The sequence below is a fragment of the Prionailurus viverrinus genome, chromosome F1, assembly GCF_022837055.1.
Source record: "Prionailurus viverrinus isolate Anna chromosome F1, UM_Priviv_1.0, whole genome shotgun sequence".
NCBI lineage: Eukaryota > Metazoa > Chordata > Mammalia > Carnivora > Felidae > Prionailurus > Prionailurus viverrinus.
Window position 1 is genome coordinate 39,247,129 of NC_062577.1, and position 17,085 is coordinate 39,264,213.

Here is a 17,085-nt window from a genome sequence, read left to right on the forward strand (position 1 = left end):
GGAATTTTAAATGATCACTTACTTAAGGACAAAATATTACATGTCGTGTGCTCTCTAGTTGTTAGTACGGTGAAGAAAAGGATAGTATATGTATTGGAGTTCCTAGTTTCCTGGGCACCCATAAATGGATGCTGCGTGCTGGAAGCAAACTAAACAGGCATCCTTTTCTTATGGCATGTTAGGTGTGTTTGTACAGGTTTGCTTAAAATCCTTTCTGCATAAATGAGTTCATTAGGTTTTCTTTTGGTGTGGGAGCAAGTTTGGTAAGAAGGCAACTGACTCTGTAAGCTACGAAATTCCACCTAAATCCTTCTTCCGTCAAAATCTGTCCTCCCATCATGCTATTCTACGGTCTTGTTTGGCATGAGTAAGAGGAGGTAGCAAACAGCTTTTCTAGTTGCCTATTTGGCTTTGGTTTACTAAAATGTTTGGTATAATATTACCAGAAATATATATGTCAAACCTTTGAGGCTAGACCAGGCAATCCCAGTGAGCTCAGGTCACGGGAGGTGGATGAACCCAGGGGTGGAGAGCTGCTGGCACCAGAAAACCACAGGCAACTGCACCCACCTCACAAAACAACTCCTTGTTGCCACCCATCTCACCCCAGGACAAACAGCATTAGGGGGAGACATTCCTCCAATTGTAATTCATTAATCCCCCGGGATTTAGAAGAAGGTATAGGGAAGCAAGTTCCAGAATTTAGTTCCTACTTGCTTTGCTCATTCTCACAGGCATGGTGTTTTTGAGCTATCCTGACTTTACCTTTGAAAATACCAGAATGTATATGTAGAGAGCCCTTGGACTGCTGGAATGATAGGGGGAAGGTTAAGGGTAAAAGGAAGGAAAAACACATCCTTTAATGTAAAACATCCTTTTGAGAGCACTTGTTATGGAATTGGGTGGGGAATGAGCAGAAGAAAGAATCCCATACTCCAGGAGTTATAGTTGGAGGTCATAGGACATGGATGATGAACAAGACCTAGTAATCCAGCTGTCCATTCTTAGGCTCTCCATGTTCATTTCCCATCCCACACCCCAACTTGCATTACTGAACCAAGAAGAATTTATGCAGTTGTCCAGTGTTGGAGCAGTAACTGGAGAAGAGTGCCTCTCTGCTATGGGTAGAGTAGGAGTTAATGACAGTTTCCCCTCCAGGTGATGGTGACTCTTGGGGAGGCAGAGTTGAGCTACAAAGTTTAGCTATCCCTCTCCCCATGTGATTTTCTCTCCTGTGCCAGTCCTAGAGGAGACAGAATTTGGGGCTTCCACTGGGGCTTCATCCAGACAAATGAAAGCAAGATGAAACGGAATAAAATCCAATAGGGCTTGAAAGTCAAAGTTGGTTGCCCCTGCCAGGGAACACCCTTCTGACAGTCATTGCTCTGAATGGGGGTGGGGGATGAGTAGAACCTTCACCTTTATTCCAAGGGTGGGGGTTACTTGAAGGAAGGAAGCTCTGATACCCAGCATGTACACACTTTGGTGAATATGGTGGGTTTGTTTGCTCAGCAGCCAGTTCAATGTTTTTCTAAATATGCTTCCTTGTTCTGCAGAGGCTGGCAAGCTAAAACCTACATTTCTCAGATTCCTTAGTAGGTAATGTTCCAATATGATTTAGATTTAGATTTAGATTTCTGTATTTAGATGGACATGTATGAGATCTCACTGAGGTGAAAAAAACTTACATTTATAAAATGAGGATGATAATAATACCTACTTCATTGGGTTTGATGTCCTATAGCTATATGGATAAACATATATGTATATGTATAAACTATATGGCATGTTATACATAGAGAATATAGTATATATATTTATATATATACTACATATATAAAATTATATATATATTGCCATTGTATAATTATATACTATATTTTATATATAGAGTATAATAGAGTGTCTGGCTCATGCTAAGCAGTGTATGTATGTTAGCTATGAATATATTAATATTTCAAAAGATCTCCAAGTGATTCTAAAGTGTAGCCAAGGTTAGGAACCACTAGTTTAAGACCTTATAACCATGGTAAGAAATTTGGGCTTAAATTTAATGTAATCGGAAAATACAGAAGGGCTTTATGCAAGGAAATCATATGATTTTATTTACATTTTTAAAAACTGCTCAGGCTTCAGTATAGAGAGAGAATTTGAGAGTGGGCAAACAGTAGAAGCAAGAAAAGACTTACATATTACAGGTGTTCAGGTAAGAGAAGATGGTAGTTTTATAATGGAAACAGAAATATAGTTGGGTTTGTGATATTTTGGAAATTGATTTGACCAGCAGTACTGATGGATTGAATGTGGGTACGAGAGGGTGATGTGGCATGCCCAAGTTGAGTCCAAAGGAAATGAATCAGAATCTCTGGGGCATCACTGACAGCATCTCAGTCTGCCAGACATACTAGCAATACCATTGGGTCTGCTGGATCCTGAGGCCCAAGTGGCAGGGTAGTTGGCTCTACAAGCTTACTGGTTACAAAACTTTATTGCTCTAGGTCCTACTCAAAGCTAGCAGTGGTACCATTGCTTTTCCCATTGAACAGATGAAAGGGTAATCAGATGAGGTTAAATAATCTGCCCCCAATCACACAGCTGGGATAGTAGGAGAGCAGATATATGAACCCAGGGGATGCCAGAGTCTGTCCTTTTAACCACTGTGCTGTACTACTTATTATAAACAAATGTCCTGTTTAGTTTGGTGCTAGTTGAGTTGACTAATGTTATTTTCAAGGAGTTTTTTTTTTAAATTTTTTTTTAACGTTTTATTTATTTTTGAGACAGGGACAGACAGAGCGTCAACAGGGGAGGGTCAGAGAGAGGGAGACACAGAATCTGAAACAGGCTCCAGGCTCTGAGCTGTCAGCACAGAGCCCGACGCGGGGCTCGAACTCACGGACCGCGAGATCATGACCTGAGCCAAAGTCGGCCGCTTAACCGACTGAGCCACCCAGGCGCCCCTCAAGGAGTTTTAACTAGTGTGCATACTCTGATGCTTGGCACTGTCGGCTGCCCCTTCTTTCCTAGAATGCTTAGACTCCCTTTGCTTTGGTGAGATGGCACTCTTCTGGTTCTCATATCTTCGCTTTCCTTTTTGGTTCCCTCTCCTTCCTTCCATCTGCTCTTTACATAACAGTTTCCTCAGGGACGGTCATTGTTAGGCCTCTGCATTTCTCACTGCACACTCTCTAGGCCTCATCTCCCACCATACTATGGCTAGCACTTTTGTTCCCATACCACTGTATTTACACACACACACACACACACACACACACACACACACAGTGCCTCTACACGTGCTGTAATGAAGAGAAGATCCAAAATAAGTGAAACAGGGGGGAGAAAGTACAATAGAGAAAATGAACAAAGTTAAAGGTTGGTACTTTTAAAAAGCAGTAACACTGATAAACCTCTAGGCAAGACTGATCAGGAAAAAAGTATAAACAAATCTCCACAGATATTAAACTACTAGCAAGATAATAAACCATAAATTTGACAATATTTTAGATGAAATGGACACAATTCTCGAAAAACAACTTATAAAAATTAACACAGGAAGAAAGAAAGCCCTACTGGTTCTTGATCTACTAATGAAATTGAATTCATGATTAATTTCCCCCACACAAAAAAGTACAGGCCCAGATACCTTCATGGGTGAATTCTCCTAAATATTAAGGTGAATTCTCCTTAAATAAATTCTCTCAAAAACTAGAGGAGGTACTACTTCCCAACTGGTTTTTACGAGGCCAGCATATTTTAATACCAAAATCTAACAAAGATATCATAAAAGGGAAAATTACAACCAATCTCATGAGAACGTAGATGTAAAAATCCTAAGCAAATATTAGCAAGCTGAATCCAGCAATACATAAAGAGTATAATACATCATAACTAGATGATAAATTTTCCAGGAATTATCATCTTGATAGATGAAGAAAAACCACCGGGTAAAATTCAACATTCACTCACGGTAAAAACTCTTAGCAAGTAGGAATAGTGGGGAGATTACCTTAATCTAATTGGACTATTTACTCCTCTTCCCCAAAATTCTTAATGGTGAATTATTATTTACTTATATTTATTTATTTTTAAAGTGTACAACATTTTGATTTGATACACATATGCATTGTGAAAAGATTCCCATCATCAAGTTAATTAACACATTAATCACCTCACACATTTACCTTTTTTGTGTGTGTGTGAGAACACTTAAGTTCTACTCTTTTAGCAAACTTCAGTTACACAATACAGTATTATCAACTGTAGTCACCATGTTATACATCATAGCTTCAGACCTTATTCATCTTTATATTTATTTTTGAGAGACAGAGAGAGAGAGAATGGAGGAGGGGCAGAGAGAGAGGGAGACAGGATCTGAAGCAGGCTCCCCTGCTGCCACCACAGAGCCCTACCTGGGGCTTGAACCCATGAACTTCGAGATCATGACTTGAGCTGAAGCTGGATATTTAACTGACTGAGCCACCCAGGCACCTCATTCATCTTTTTTCCCCCTTTTCTTTAGAGAGAGAAAGAGAGCACAAGCAGGGGAGAGGGGCAGAGGAAGAGAGAGAACATTTTAAGCAGGCTCCACACTCAGTGCGGAGCCCAACACGGGGCTCAATCCCATGACCCTGGGATCATGACCTGAACCAAAATCAAGAGTAGGATGCCTAGCTGACTCAGCTACCCAGGTGCCCCAAGACCTTATTCATCTTATAATTGGAAGTTGGTACTCTTTTTTTTATCAGCCCCACCCTTTTCCCCCACCCCTTAAGACCCTGGCAACCACCATTCTACTCTATTTCTATGAATTTGCCATTAAAAAAAAAAAGATTTTGCATGTAAGTAATTATTTGCCTTTCTCAGTCTAGCTTATTTCACTTAGGGTAATGTCCTCTAGGTTTATCCATTTTATTGCAAATGGCAGGATTTCCTTCATTTTTCAGGCTGAATAATATCTTGTGCGCGCGTGTGTGTGTGTGTGTGTGTGTATGTGATGGTAAATTATTGAAAGCTTTCCCACCTCTGAGAATGAGAATAAACAAGGATGCCCTCATAACTTCTATTCAACATTGTAATGAAGGTCCAGCCAGTTCAATAAGGGGAAAAAGTAAGAAAAGGCATATGGCTTGGAAAGAAAGAGATAAAAGTTTAATGTGATTATATAAAAAAAATAACAAAGAATTTACAAACTATTAGAATTAATATGTGAATTTAGCAAGGTCACTGAATACAAGGTCTATATATAAATACCAATTGTATTTTCTATATACTAAACACAAATAATCAGAAAATAAAGATTCCAAATGATATTATTTATAATAGCATCAGAAAATATCAATCCTATGCAAAAATTCTCAACAAAATACTAGCAAATTTAATTCAACACTATATTCAAACAATTATTCACCATGATCCAATGGGATTTATTCCTGGGCTGCAGGACTGGTTCACTATTCACAAATCAATAAATGTCATATATCACATTAATAAAAGAAAGGATAAGAACCATATGATCCTCTCAACAGATGTAGAAAAATCATTTGACAAAATCCAGCATCCTTTCTTGATAAAAGCCCTTAAGAAAGTAGGGATAGAAGGAACGTTCCTCAACATCATAAAGGCCATATATGAAAAACCCACAGTTAATATCCTCAATGGGGAAAAACTGAGAGCTTTCCCCCTAAGATCCAGAACATGACAGGGATGTCCACTCTCATTACTGTTGTTCAACATAGTACTGGAAGTTCTAGCCTCAGCAATCATACAACAAAAAGAAATAAAAGGCACACAAACTAGCAAAGAAGTCAAATTTTCATTCTTCACAGATGACATGAGAGTCTACATGTAAAACCTGAAAGACTCCACCAAAAAGCTGTTAGAACTAATACGTGAATTCAGCAAAGTCACAGGATATAAGACCAATGTGCAGAAATTGGTTGCATTTCTAAACATCAATAATGAAGCAGCAGAAAATCAAGGAATTGATCCCATTCAACGGCACCAAAAACCGTAAGATACCTAGGAATAAATCTAACCAAAGAGGTAAAAGATCTGTACTCTGAAAACTACAGAAAGCTTATGAAAGAGATTGAAGACAACACAAAGAAAAGGAAAAACATTCTATGCTCATGGATAACAAATATTGTTAAAATGTCTATACTACCCAAAACAATCTACACATTCAATGGTATCCCTATCAAAATAACACCAGCATTCTTCACAGAACTAGAACAAACAATCCTAAAATCTGTATGGAACCACCAAAGACCCCGAATAGCCAAAAGAAATCCTGAAAAAGAAGACCAAAGCTGGAGGCATCACAATTCCAGACTTCAAGCTGTATTACAAAGCTGTAATCATCAAGACAGTATGGTACTGGCACAAAAACAGACACATAGATCAATGGAGCAGAATAGAGAACCCAGAAAGGGACCCACAACTATATGGCCAACTAATCTTTGACAAAGGAAAGAAGATCCAATGGAAAAAAAAGACAGTCTTTTCAGCAAATGGTGCTGGGAAAAGAGCAACATGCAGAAGAATGAAACTAAACCACTTTCTTACATCACACACAAAAATAAATATAAATGGATGAATGACCTAAATGTGAGACAGGAGACCATCAAAATCCTAGAGGAGAACACAGATAGCAACCTCTTTGACCTCAGCCACAGCAACTTCTTACTAAACATGCCTCCAGGGGCAATGGAAATAATAATAAAAATGAACTATTGGGACTTCATCAAAATAAAAAGCTTCTGCACAGTGAAGGAAACAATCAACAAAACTAGAAGGCAACCGACACAATGGGAGAAGATCTTTGCAAATGACATATCAGATAAAGGGTTAGTACCAAAACCTATAAGAACTTAACCAAACTCAACACCCAAAAAACAATCCAGTTAACAAATGGGTGGAAGACAAGAATAGACACTTTTCCAAAGAAGACATCCAGATGGCTAACAGACACATGAAGACATGCTCAACATCACTCATCATCAGAGAAATACAAATCAAACCATAATGAGATACCATCTCATACCAGCCAGAATGACTAAAACTAACAACTCAGGAAACAACAGACGTGGACGAGGATGCAGAGAATGGGAAACTCTTTTGCACTGTTGGTGGGAATGCAAACTGGTGCAGCCACTCTGGAAAACAGTATGGAGGTTCCTCAAAAAATTAAAAATAGAATTGCCCTACAATCCAGCAACTGCACGACTAGGTACTTATCCAAAGGATGCAAAAATGCGGATTCAAAGGGGCACATGCATACCACTGTTATAGTAGCACTATCAACAATAGCCAAATTATGGGAAGAGCCCAAATATCCATCGACTGATGAATGGGTAAAGAAGATGTGGTATATATATACAATGGAATACGACTTAACGATCAGAAAGAATGAAATCTTGCCATTTGCAACAACGTGGATGGAACTAAAGTGTATTATGCTAAGAGAAATAAGTCAGAGAAAGAGAAATATCATATGATTTCACACACATGTGGTATTTAAGAAACAAAACAGATGAACATAGGGGAGAGGAAGGAAAAATAAGAGAAAAACAGAGAGGGAAGCAAGCCCTAAGAGACTCTTAAAGACAGAGAACAAAAGATTTGAATTTGATTCAGTAGAGTGAGTGAAGAGATCCACTCTCACCCTTGTGAAACCTTTTTGGTATACAACTTTATAAATGTTAACACATGCATAGCTATATGACAACCACCATAATCAACATACAGAACAGTCCCAGCCTTCTACTAAAATTCTTTTGTGGTATCCTTTTATTATCACCCCCCCCCCCCCATTCCTAATCCCTGGCAACCTCTCCTTAACTGTTCTCCATCACTGTATTTTTTTTTTTGAGATTTCCATAGAATAGGAATCACATTAGCTTTTTGAGACTTCTTTCATTCAGCGTATCTTTGAGATTCATTTGTATACAGGGGTTTATATGAACACAGATTTTAATTTCTCCTGGGTAAATATCCAGGAATATGATTTCTGAATAATATGGTAAGTGTATGTTTAAGTTTACAAGAAAATGCTAAATTGAGGCTAAATTGTACCATTTTGCATCCCTACTAGCAATGTATGAAAGTTCCAGCTGTTCTGCATCCTTGTCGGCACTTGGTATTGCCAGTATTTTTAGTTTTGGCCATTCTAACAGTTGTATAATTGTATCTCGTTATGATTTTAATTTAAATTTCTCTAATGGCATCTTTTGAAAATCTTTTCATGTGCTTACCTGCTGTCTGCATATCCTTTTTGTTAAAGTGTTTTAGTCCATTTAAAAAACTGGGTTATTTGTATTATTCCTGTTAAGTCTTGAGAGTTCTTTAAAGGACTTCATTCAAGTCCTTGGTCAGATATGTGATTTACAAATATTTTCTCCCAATCTAAAGCTTGTCTTTTCATTCTTTTAACAGTGCCTTTTGCAGAGCAAAAATTCTCATTTTGAAAACCAAGTTGAAGACCAATTTATCAATTTTTGTTTTGTGGTTTTGGTTTTGGTGTCATATTTAAGAACTCTTGGCCTATCCCCAGGTCTTAAAGGCTTTCTCCCATGTTCTCTTCTAAGTATTTTCTAGTCTTACATTTTACATTCATATATGATAGTTTTTGAGTCAATTTTTATATAAAGTATGAGGTTTAGATCAATGCTTATTTTGGGGCACCTGGGTGGCTGACTTCAGCTTAGGTCATGATCTCTAACCTCATGAATTTGAGCCCCATGCCAGGCTCTGTGCTGACAGCTCGGAGCCTAGAGCCTACTTCCAATTCTTTGTCTCCCTCTCTCTGCCCCTCTCCTGCCTGCATTCTGTCTCTCTCTCAAAAATAAATAAGCATTAAAAAATATTTGATCGATGCTTATTTTTTGCCTACTGATGTTGTTTTAACACCTTTGTCAACAAGACTACCTTTTTCCCACTGAAATTGCTTTTGCACCTCTGTAAGAAATCAATGGGCCACATTTGTGTGAAATTATTTCAGGACGTTCTCTTCTGTTTCATTAATCGATGTGTCTATACCTTTGCCAGTATCACACTATCTTGATTACTGTAATTCTATAGTAAATCTTATCATTAGGGGTAATGGTTAATTTTATGTATCAACTTGGCTAGGCTGTGGTACCCAGGCATTTAATGAAACACTAATGTTTAAAAGAAATAAATTTGCAGACCTTAAGTTCAAAGCATAAAGTCAAAGATAGCCAATAAACTCAATGAATAGAAGCATTGACTCCTGAGAAAAGGTAAACAATTCAGCAACTGATTAAAGGAGGGCTTTATTTTATTTTTTTAATATGAAATTTATTGTCAAATTGGTTTCCATACAACACCCAGTGCTCATCCCAACAGGTGCTAAAGGAGGGCTTTAAATGAGTATGATCAAGATCCCTCAAGGAGATAAATAAAAGAATACTATCCTTAAAGCTAGAACAAAAGGCTATAAAACAAAAGAGTCAGATATTAATTAGGATTGTGTAGCTATGAAAAATAACTAACTAGGGGTGCCTGGATGGCTCAGTAAGTTAAGCGTCCCACTCTTGATCTTGGGTCAGGTCATGATCTCACATTCGTGGGATTGAGCCCCATGTCGGGCTTTGTGCTGACAGTGTGGAGCCTCCTGGGGATTCTCTCTCTCCCTCTCTCTGACCCCTCCCCTGCTTGTGCTTTCTCTCTCAAAAATAAACAAATAGATTTTTAAAAAGAACTAATCATAAATTAAAACTAAAAACACATTTACTGAAATATACAAAAATAAGAAGCCTTAGTCAGGGATATTTCTTAGTGGAGTTACTTCTGATGGCTCTTGGTGTTCTAGCTTCTGAGATAAATTCTGTGGTTCTGGCCTCAAGCACAAAGATACTGGAGAAGCAGGCCCAGAGATCACTTTATGACTGTACCTTATGTTGGAAGTATCTTGTTAGGCTGAGCTCGGTCAAACTAGATCAAGATTGGAGCAAAGGAGTGAGATAGTCTTTGCTACAGATAAATACCAGATAAATCCCTTCTCTTTCTTTCTTTTTTAAATTATTTTTTTAATGTTTATTTTGGGGGGGGTCGGAGGAGGGGCAAAGAGAGGGAGGCAAAGAATCTGAAGTAGGATCCAGGCTCTAAGCTGTCAGCACAGAGCTCAATGCGGGGCTCTAACTCATAGACCTGAGCCAAAGTTGGATGCTTAACTAACTGAGCCACCCAGGCGTCCCACCCTTTCTCTTTCTTATCTACTGGTCTTTGGATTCCATAAGCAAAGAATAGGTACTGAACTGCTGTTCTTATCCAGTATTCTCTGGAAATTATTGGACAGCCTTGATTATCCAGAGGCTTGCTACTCCAGGACCACTGATAACTTGTCCAGCTTCATATAGATGTCTTGGAAGGACAGAATGTTGTTCAAGAATTCTCCCTTTAGAACTTCCACTATGAATTTCTCAAGATTATCTCAGAGGTGCTGTGGTCCAGATCAGGGAATCATGAGAGGTTAAATGGGCATATAAGTCAAGATGTCATATAAACAGATGACAACTATTCTATGAGGCTATGAGAAACCCATTCATTATTCCAAGGAAGAATACAAGGTCATCTGTCATAAGAGCCCAACATACTCTTTGGGCTAATGCCAAAAGATGGAAATTCATTAAAATCTAAGGTTTATGGAGATGGCCCAGAATGTTGGTCATCTGTTTAAGTTGTTTGCCGTCCTGTTGAAGCTGCAGCCATCTTAAAAATGGGATGTTTTTCTTGTTCACAAAATGTGCTGCCCTCTGTCCCCCAGGGGGAGCCAGTGGCTTGCTGAATCTGCACTGCAAGTTGGTACAGGTAGGTTTCAGGCTTAGAGAACAAAGCAATCAGGGTTCTTTAGTTAAAAACAGAAAGAACCAACTCAAAGTCGCTTAAGATCTCAGGGGTGTCTTGGGGTGCCTGGGTGGCTCAGTTGGTTGAGTGTCTGGCTTTGGCTCAGGTCATGATCTCATGGTCCGTGAGTTTGAGCCCCGCATCAGGCTCTGTGCTGACAGCTTGGAGCCTGGAGCCTGGAGCCTGCTTCTTGTTCTGTGTCTCCCTCTCTCTGCTCCTCCCCTTCTCATGCTCTGCCTTTCTCGCTCTCTCTCAAAAATAAATAAACATTAAAGAAATTTTTTTTAAGATCTCAGGGGTGTCTCATGAAAACAAGGAAAGGAATGCACCTGGATCTCAAGAGGAATTGTAATGACACAGAAAACCTAGTTTGAGCCAGAAGTCAGGAGAAATACCATCTTCACCTCATGTGCTGTGTTTCTTGGGGAGTATGCTTCCGTCTTTCTTGCCAGATATGCTTTCCTATACAAACCTTATCCACTTGACCAGGAAGCAGTCCATTAGAACCAGGTATATCCAGTCATACTTAAGACAGGATCAGTTTCTTTTACGTCGGGTGAAGAAACATCTCCTGGCATGTGATTTATTTATCCAGGCTTCTGATAACAAGGCAGGATAGGGAGGTTGTTTTTGATTTGCACAGTATGTAAGCTGATGTGTGAGGTAAAGTAGAAGGTTTAGGTATTTTAGGTAATAATATGGTTGTCAGTTTGAGCCAGAGTCTGAGGGTCTAGGGGGAAATGTGGCCAGCATTTCAAAGTTCTTCCACATGCACAGTGGGAGCTGTCAACTCGTCCCATGTGGCTAAGACTTGGTCCCCAAAGCCATTTCATGTAGCTCAGTTTATGTTAGCGTTCACTGAGAGGTAGAACTGCGTACCCAGGTGCCCAGGTGCTCTTCTTTTCTTCTTCTCCTCTTCTCCTTTTCTTCTGCTTCTTCGCTTCTTCTTTTTTTGCATAACACAGAGCTCCTATGTTATCCAGAAGAAAGGAACAGAACAGGTGTCCCCTAACAGAGGATACAGTATAAAGGTCTCTAACGTTAGACTTCAGTCTAGCCCTCAAAGCTGACTGACTCACGAAGCGTGGGCTTATGAGGCTAAGGAAGTTCTACCCCCTAACTTATTATGGTCTGCCCTTTGGACATGATAGTTGATCAAACCTCTTCAATTAATATCAATTCCTTCTTATCTGGTCCCATTTCAAACTAAACCACGGCTGCCCCTTGTCAGTTAACAACCTGATTCCCAAACTTTGTAGGGCTAGTAACAATTTACAAAAGCAAATCAGTGCACCTACTTGGACTGATACCCATCCTAAACAGAGCATATTAAGAGAATACTGGTTAAAGGAGAAGAACAAACAGCTTTTTCATAGAGAGCGGCCAGATAGCGAGAGAACTAAGTATGTGACGTGTCATGGAATAGAGGGTTTCAAGGAGGATAGGATCTCAATAGAAATACTAGAATGAGAATTCAGAAAATGCGGTGAGGAGGTTATTGGTGACCCTAGAGAGCAACCTTTCAATAAACAAATGAGTTTTGAAGCCAGAGTTCAAAGACACCAGAAATGACCAGGTGCTGAAGAAACAAAGGCCACGGGTAAAAGCTCTCTATTGGGAGGGATATGGGGATACGTGTTTGGCATATATGTTTTTTTTTTTTTTTAATTTTTTTTTCAACGTTTTTTATTTATTTTTGGGACAGAGAGAGACAGAGCATGAACGGGGGAGGGGCAGAGAGAGAGGGAGACACAGAATCGGAAACAGGCTCCAGGCTCTGAGCCATCAGCCCAGAGCCCGATGCGGGGCTCGAACCCACGGACCGCGAGATCGTGACCTGGCTGAAGTAGGACGCTTAACCGACTGCGCCACCCAGGCGCCCCGGCATATATGTTTTTGAAAAACATCCTATTTTTAAGTAATCTCCACACCCAACATAGGGCTCAAACTCAAAACCCGGAGATCAAGACTCATACGTTGTACTGGCTAAGCCAGCTGGATACCCCGGGTTAGATGTTTTCAAGACAGAAAAGATTCGTGCGTGATTGGAACCTTGGAGAAAGGAGCTTATAGATAGGAAAAAATATATTCATTTCTATAATTGCTGATATGTTTAGTTTAGCAGAATCAGTTTTCGAGTTTTGTTGTCCGTAAAATGGTGATCCTGTAATGAAGCTCTATTGCCCCCATGTGGTGTAGGCTGCCCAGCAACTTCATTCTAAACTAGGAATTGACAAACTTGCTGTAAACAGTAACTATTTTAGTTTTCAGGGAAAGTAACCACAGATAATACGTAAACCAACAGGTGTGACCATGTTCCACTAAAACTTTAAGTAATTTGCTCAAGGTTGAGGGGATCAGAATATGGCACCCCCAGATATGCCACTTTGGCATAAAGGTTACTTTAAGCTGAGAGCATCTGAGATTCAACAGATGCAAAAAAAAGAAAAAAAAAAAAAAGAAAAAAAAAAAAGAAAAGGCTTCTTAGAGCTTTCATTTTCTGACTAAAAGTAACAACTTCTGGGAAATAAGACTACCATAAATTCTCCCCGAGGGCAGATCTACTCCCAGAAGGAAGAATGAGAATAAAATCTACCTCAAATCCCTTATTTGGGGAAATGTTATGGCCCTGAAGAAGATGAAAGCATTATCACAAACTTTTCATTTCCTGTTTGTTCTCCTGAAAATAATTTCTTTCCAAAAAGTCATTTGTTTTCCTGTAAGTGCCTTTCTCCTCCTCTCCTTTACCTAGTAAGGTGGTATACAGATAGGAAATCCTATCTTCTTTATCACGGACGTCTCCCACGTGTGTGCATGCGGCACATGTAAATAAAGTGTTTTTCCCCCTCCTGTTCATTTGTCTTTTGTCAGTTTAATTTGCAAGACTCCAGCCACAGAATATAAGATGGCAGAAGAAAAGTGTTTTTCTTCACCTCCAAGGTCAGGTAGCTATTAAGTGGAGGAAAAGGGATTTAAACCCAGATATCTGCTTCTAGAAACTGAGCTCCCCCTTACTAAGCTACTCTATATATTATTATTTTTAACTGAGACTCCATCTTAACACAATTTTTACCATACACTATATTTTATTTTATTTTTAAATGTGTATTTATTTTGAGAGAGAGAGAGAAAGAGAGGGAGAGAGAGGATCACAAGCAGGCTCCGCACTGTCAGCACAGAGCCCAACTTAGGGTTTGAACTCAGGAACTGTGAGATCATGACTTGAGCTGATATTGAGTCAGGTAGGGGCCCCTACCGTACACTATATTTCAAATAAGGTATAAAAAGTTAGTCACAGGCACTTTTCTCCAGATTAATGTACTTTTTTGAGTGCTACTGAATCTTACTTTGAATCAGGTTCTTCACACACCTTGTCTACAGCTTGGGCACATGATAGAAATTCATTAAGTACCTTTTGGTTTGTTTTCTCTCTTGTAGATTTTCCCCCTTTTAGCCACAGTTTGACTCCACGTCTGTTTAGGCTATTAATATTATTCAAAGCCAAAGTTTTCACATGATTTTCTTCATTTTAGAGGTAGTATAGTGCAGTGGTTTTACATATGAGCTTTGAAGACAGTCCTCAGTCTGAATTCTGGCACTTGTCACTGCATGGTAAGTACTCAGTAAACATCAGCTAGTCTATTCAATCAACTAGAATGTATGCCTTCGTTCAATTTCCCCATGTTTTCTCTCCTCATGCAGAAGCAAAAAGGACCTTAGTCATCTTAGGTCCCTTTAAATAACCACCACCACCACAATTTTAACTATCATCACCATAATAGTAGCTGACATTTACTGAGTGATTACTATGTATTATTTATTATTTTTTCCAAAATTTTCTTTAAATTCAAGTTAGTTAATATACAGTGCAATATTAGTTTCAGGAGTAGAATTCAGTGATTCATCACTTACGTACAACACCCAGCGCTCATTATAACAAGTGCCCTCCTTAATGCCCATCACCCATCTAGCCAATCCAGCAACCCTCAGTTCGTTCTCTCTAGTTAAGAGCCTCTTATGGTTTGCCTCCCTCTCTCTTTCTATCTTATTTTATTTTCCCTTCCCTTCTCCTTTATCGGTTTTGTTTCTTAAATTCCACATATGAGTGAAATCATATGGTATGTTATCTTTTTCTGACTTATTTCACTTAGCATAATACACTCTAGTTCCATCCACATCATTGCAAATGGCAAGATTTCATTCTTTTTGATGGCTGAGTAATATTCCATTGTGCATTAAATACTTTCCATGAATTAATTTTACTATTTCAATAACCCTATGAAGCAGGTATTATCATTATCTTCCTAGACAGGAAACTGAAGTCCAGGGAGATTAAATAACTTTTCCAAGGTCACGTGGATAATAAGTGGCAGAGATATTTTTTTGAACCCAGGTAAGTCTGACTTCAGAATCCATACTCTTTATTACTTTTCTCTTTTGCTTTATACTGTCTCCAACAGAAAATTTTACTGTTATGTATTTCTTCAAATTAGAAGGAATAATTTTCCAGTGTCTCCAAGGCAATGGTTACTACGCTTTAGGGTTTCACATGCTATTAAAATTTTAAAGATTCTGAAAACACCATAGATTTGCCACATTTAAGTTTTGACAAGAAAGGACCTCAAAACAAAACAAAACAAACCACCACCACTATCATTTACTATTAGCTTAAAATAAAGGATGATTTAATACCAAAAAAGTAGGATAGATATAACCTAGAACTTCCACTTTGGTGAGAACAAAGATTTTAGGACAATATACTCCTTCCTTCTTAATACCAGGTTAATAGCTACATGCTGCTTGCATTTAGATACAACAACTCTTTTAGTAACTTTACAACTTGTCTTTCTAGAAAGAACCTGTGTCTTTGGATCTGGAAGCTAAGAGTGCCATTAATTAAAAATTGTTGCTTTTTAATAGAAAGTGGAATAAAAGATCTATATGTGTTTTGTTCCACTAAAGTGGCCATAGGACTTAACAGTCTGAGTGGCCTTACTTCTACTCTTGAAATTTCAAAAGATGAAATAAACAGTTTCGGGATTAGACTTCTTTCATTCCAAAGCATTGGAGGAGTAATCATACTGTTGAAAATGAGAACACCTCAGTTAAAACCTTATTTTTTTGCACCTTTGATTTCCTCCAGAATCCCAATGCCCAAGTGTTTTCAACAAAGTGCCACATCATTAGAAATCAACATGAACGCTGGTCTTGTTAATTTTTTTTTTATTGATTACACTCTGCTGGCTGCATTTTGAGCTTGACGACAAACATGAATTGTGTACACATGTAAAAATTTGGAACAATTCTCTTTTACGTAACAGTCTATTAGACCCTTGTTTTATGTTATACTTTAGATAAATTAAATTTGAATAGCTCAATTATAATCAAGTATATTCAGCTTCAATTATAACTTCTAATTGATTCAAGCCTATTAGCACAATGTTAATAAAAGGCCGGTGGTTTGCTCCTAATGAACTTTTATGTATTACGTAATCACATTAAAAACCGGAGTCTCCCAAATACCTTAGGGTGGCATTCGCTAGTGGGTCCTGCAGTTTGGATGTCAAGACCAGTACCAGCATCTTTTGGGAGCTGCAAGGAAGTCAGAAGGACAAAGAACATAACTCAGAACACTAACTTCTTATTCGTACTAGCGCTTAGTCCAGGGTCCTGCTGTAACCTTCACTCGGTGACTTTTTTCTCTCAATACAAAGACAATTTTCTCTCCTCATCGATCCTTCTAGTATTTTGTTTGGGGGACGGTGGTACATTGAAAAACTTTTAAGAACCTCCTTATCCATTTTGAGAGTTCAGAACTTTATAACTTTTGGATAAGCAATCAGAGTGAAGACTCTTAAAGACCCAGGTTGGACTAGCAAGCACAAAGCTGACCACGTACGGATATTTGGGTCTGAAGTGAGCCTGGAGTGTGGACACAGGCGGTAGCAGAAAAATCGTTGATACCAGGGTGTAAACGCAGTTCTAGTCCACGCCGGCGTGGGTTCCAGGTCTGCGACACCAATTACCTCTCAAGAGGTGCGGCGAAATCCCACACAGCCCAGAACAACGGCAACCCAGACTCAAGTCGATTCGGTACGGAACCCAGACGCAGGTGATCCGTGGGCGCTGGATGATGACGTACTCCGCAGACCAGGCGGTGATTGGTTTCCGAACGGGGCGTCGACCGCCAACGCGACGCGGAGCCTTGGCCTAAGT

The 17,085-nt window shown here is 39.0% G+C and overlaps 1 protein-coding gene across 7 annotated transcripts in view; it reads right to left on the reverse strand.

Annotated features, from left to right (window-relative positions):
• LOC125155677 (alpha-1,3-mannosyl-glycoprotein 4-beta-N-acetylglucosaminyltransferase-like protein MGAT4E) overlaps window positions 1–16,989 on the reverse strand; it is a 31,963-nt gene extending 14,974 nt beyond the window's left edge. For 5 of the 7 annotated variants that reach the window (XM_047841183.1, XM_047841180.1, XM_047841185.1 and 2 more), the window contains exons 1-2: window positions 16,769–16,982; window positions 16,393–16,461 (exon numbers count right to left, since the gene is read on the reverse strand). The gene's annotated coding sequence lies outside the window, so the exon portion shown is untranslated. Of the gene's footprint in view, window positions 1–16,392; window positions 16,462–16,768 lie in introns of all 7 variants that reach the window. The other 2 variants (XM_047841182.1, XM_047841181.1) reach the window with 2 other exon arrangements.
• Window positions 16,990–17,085: the final 96 nt, after the last annotated feature.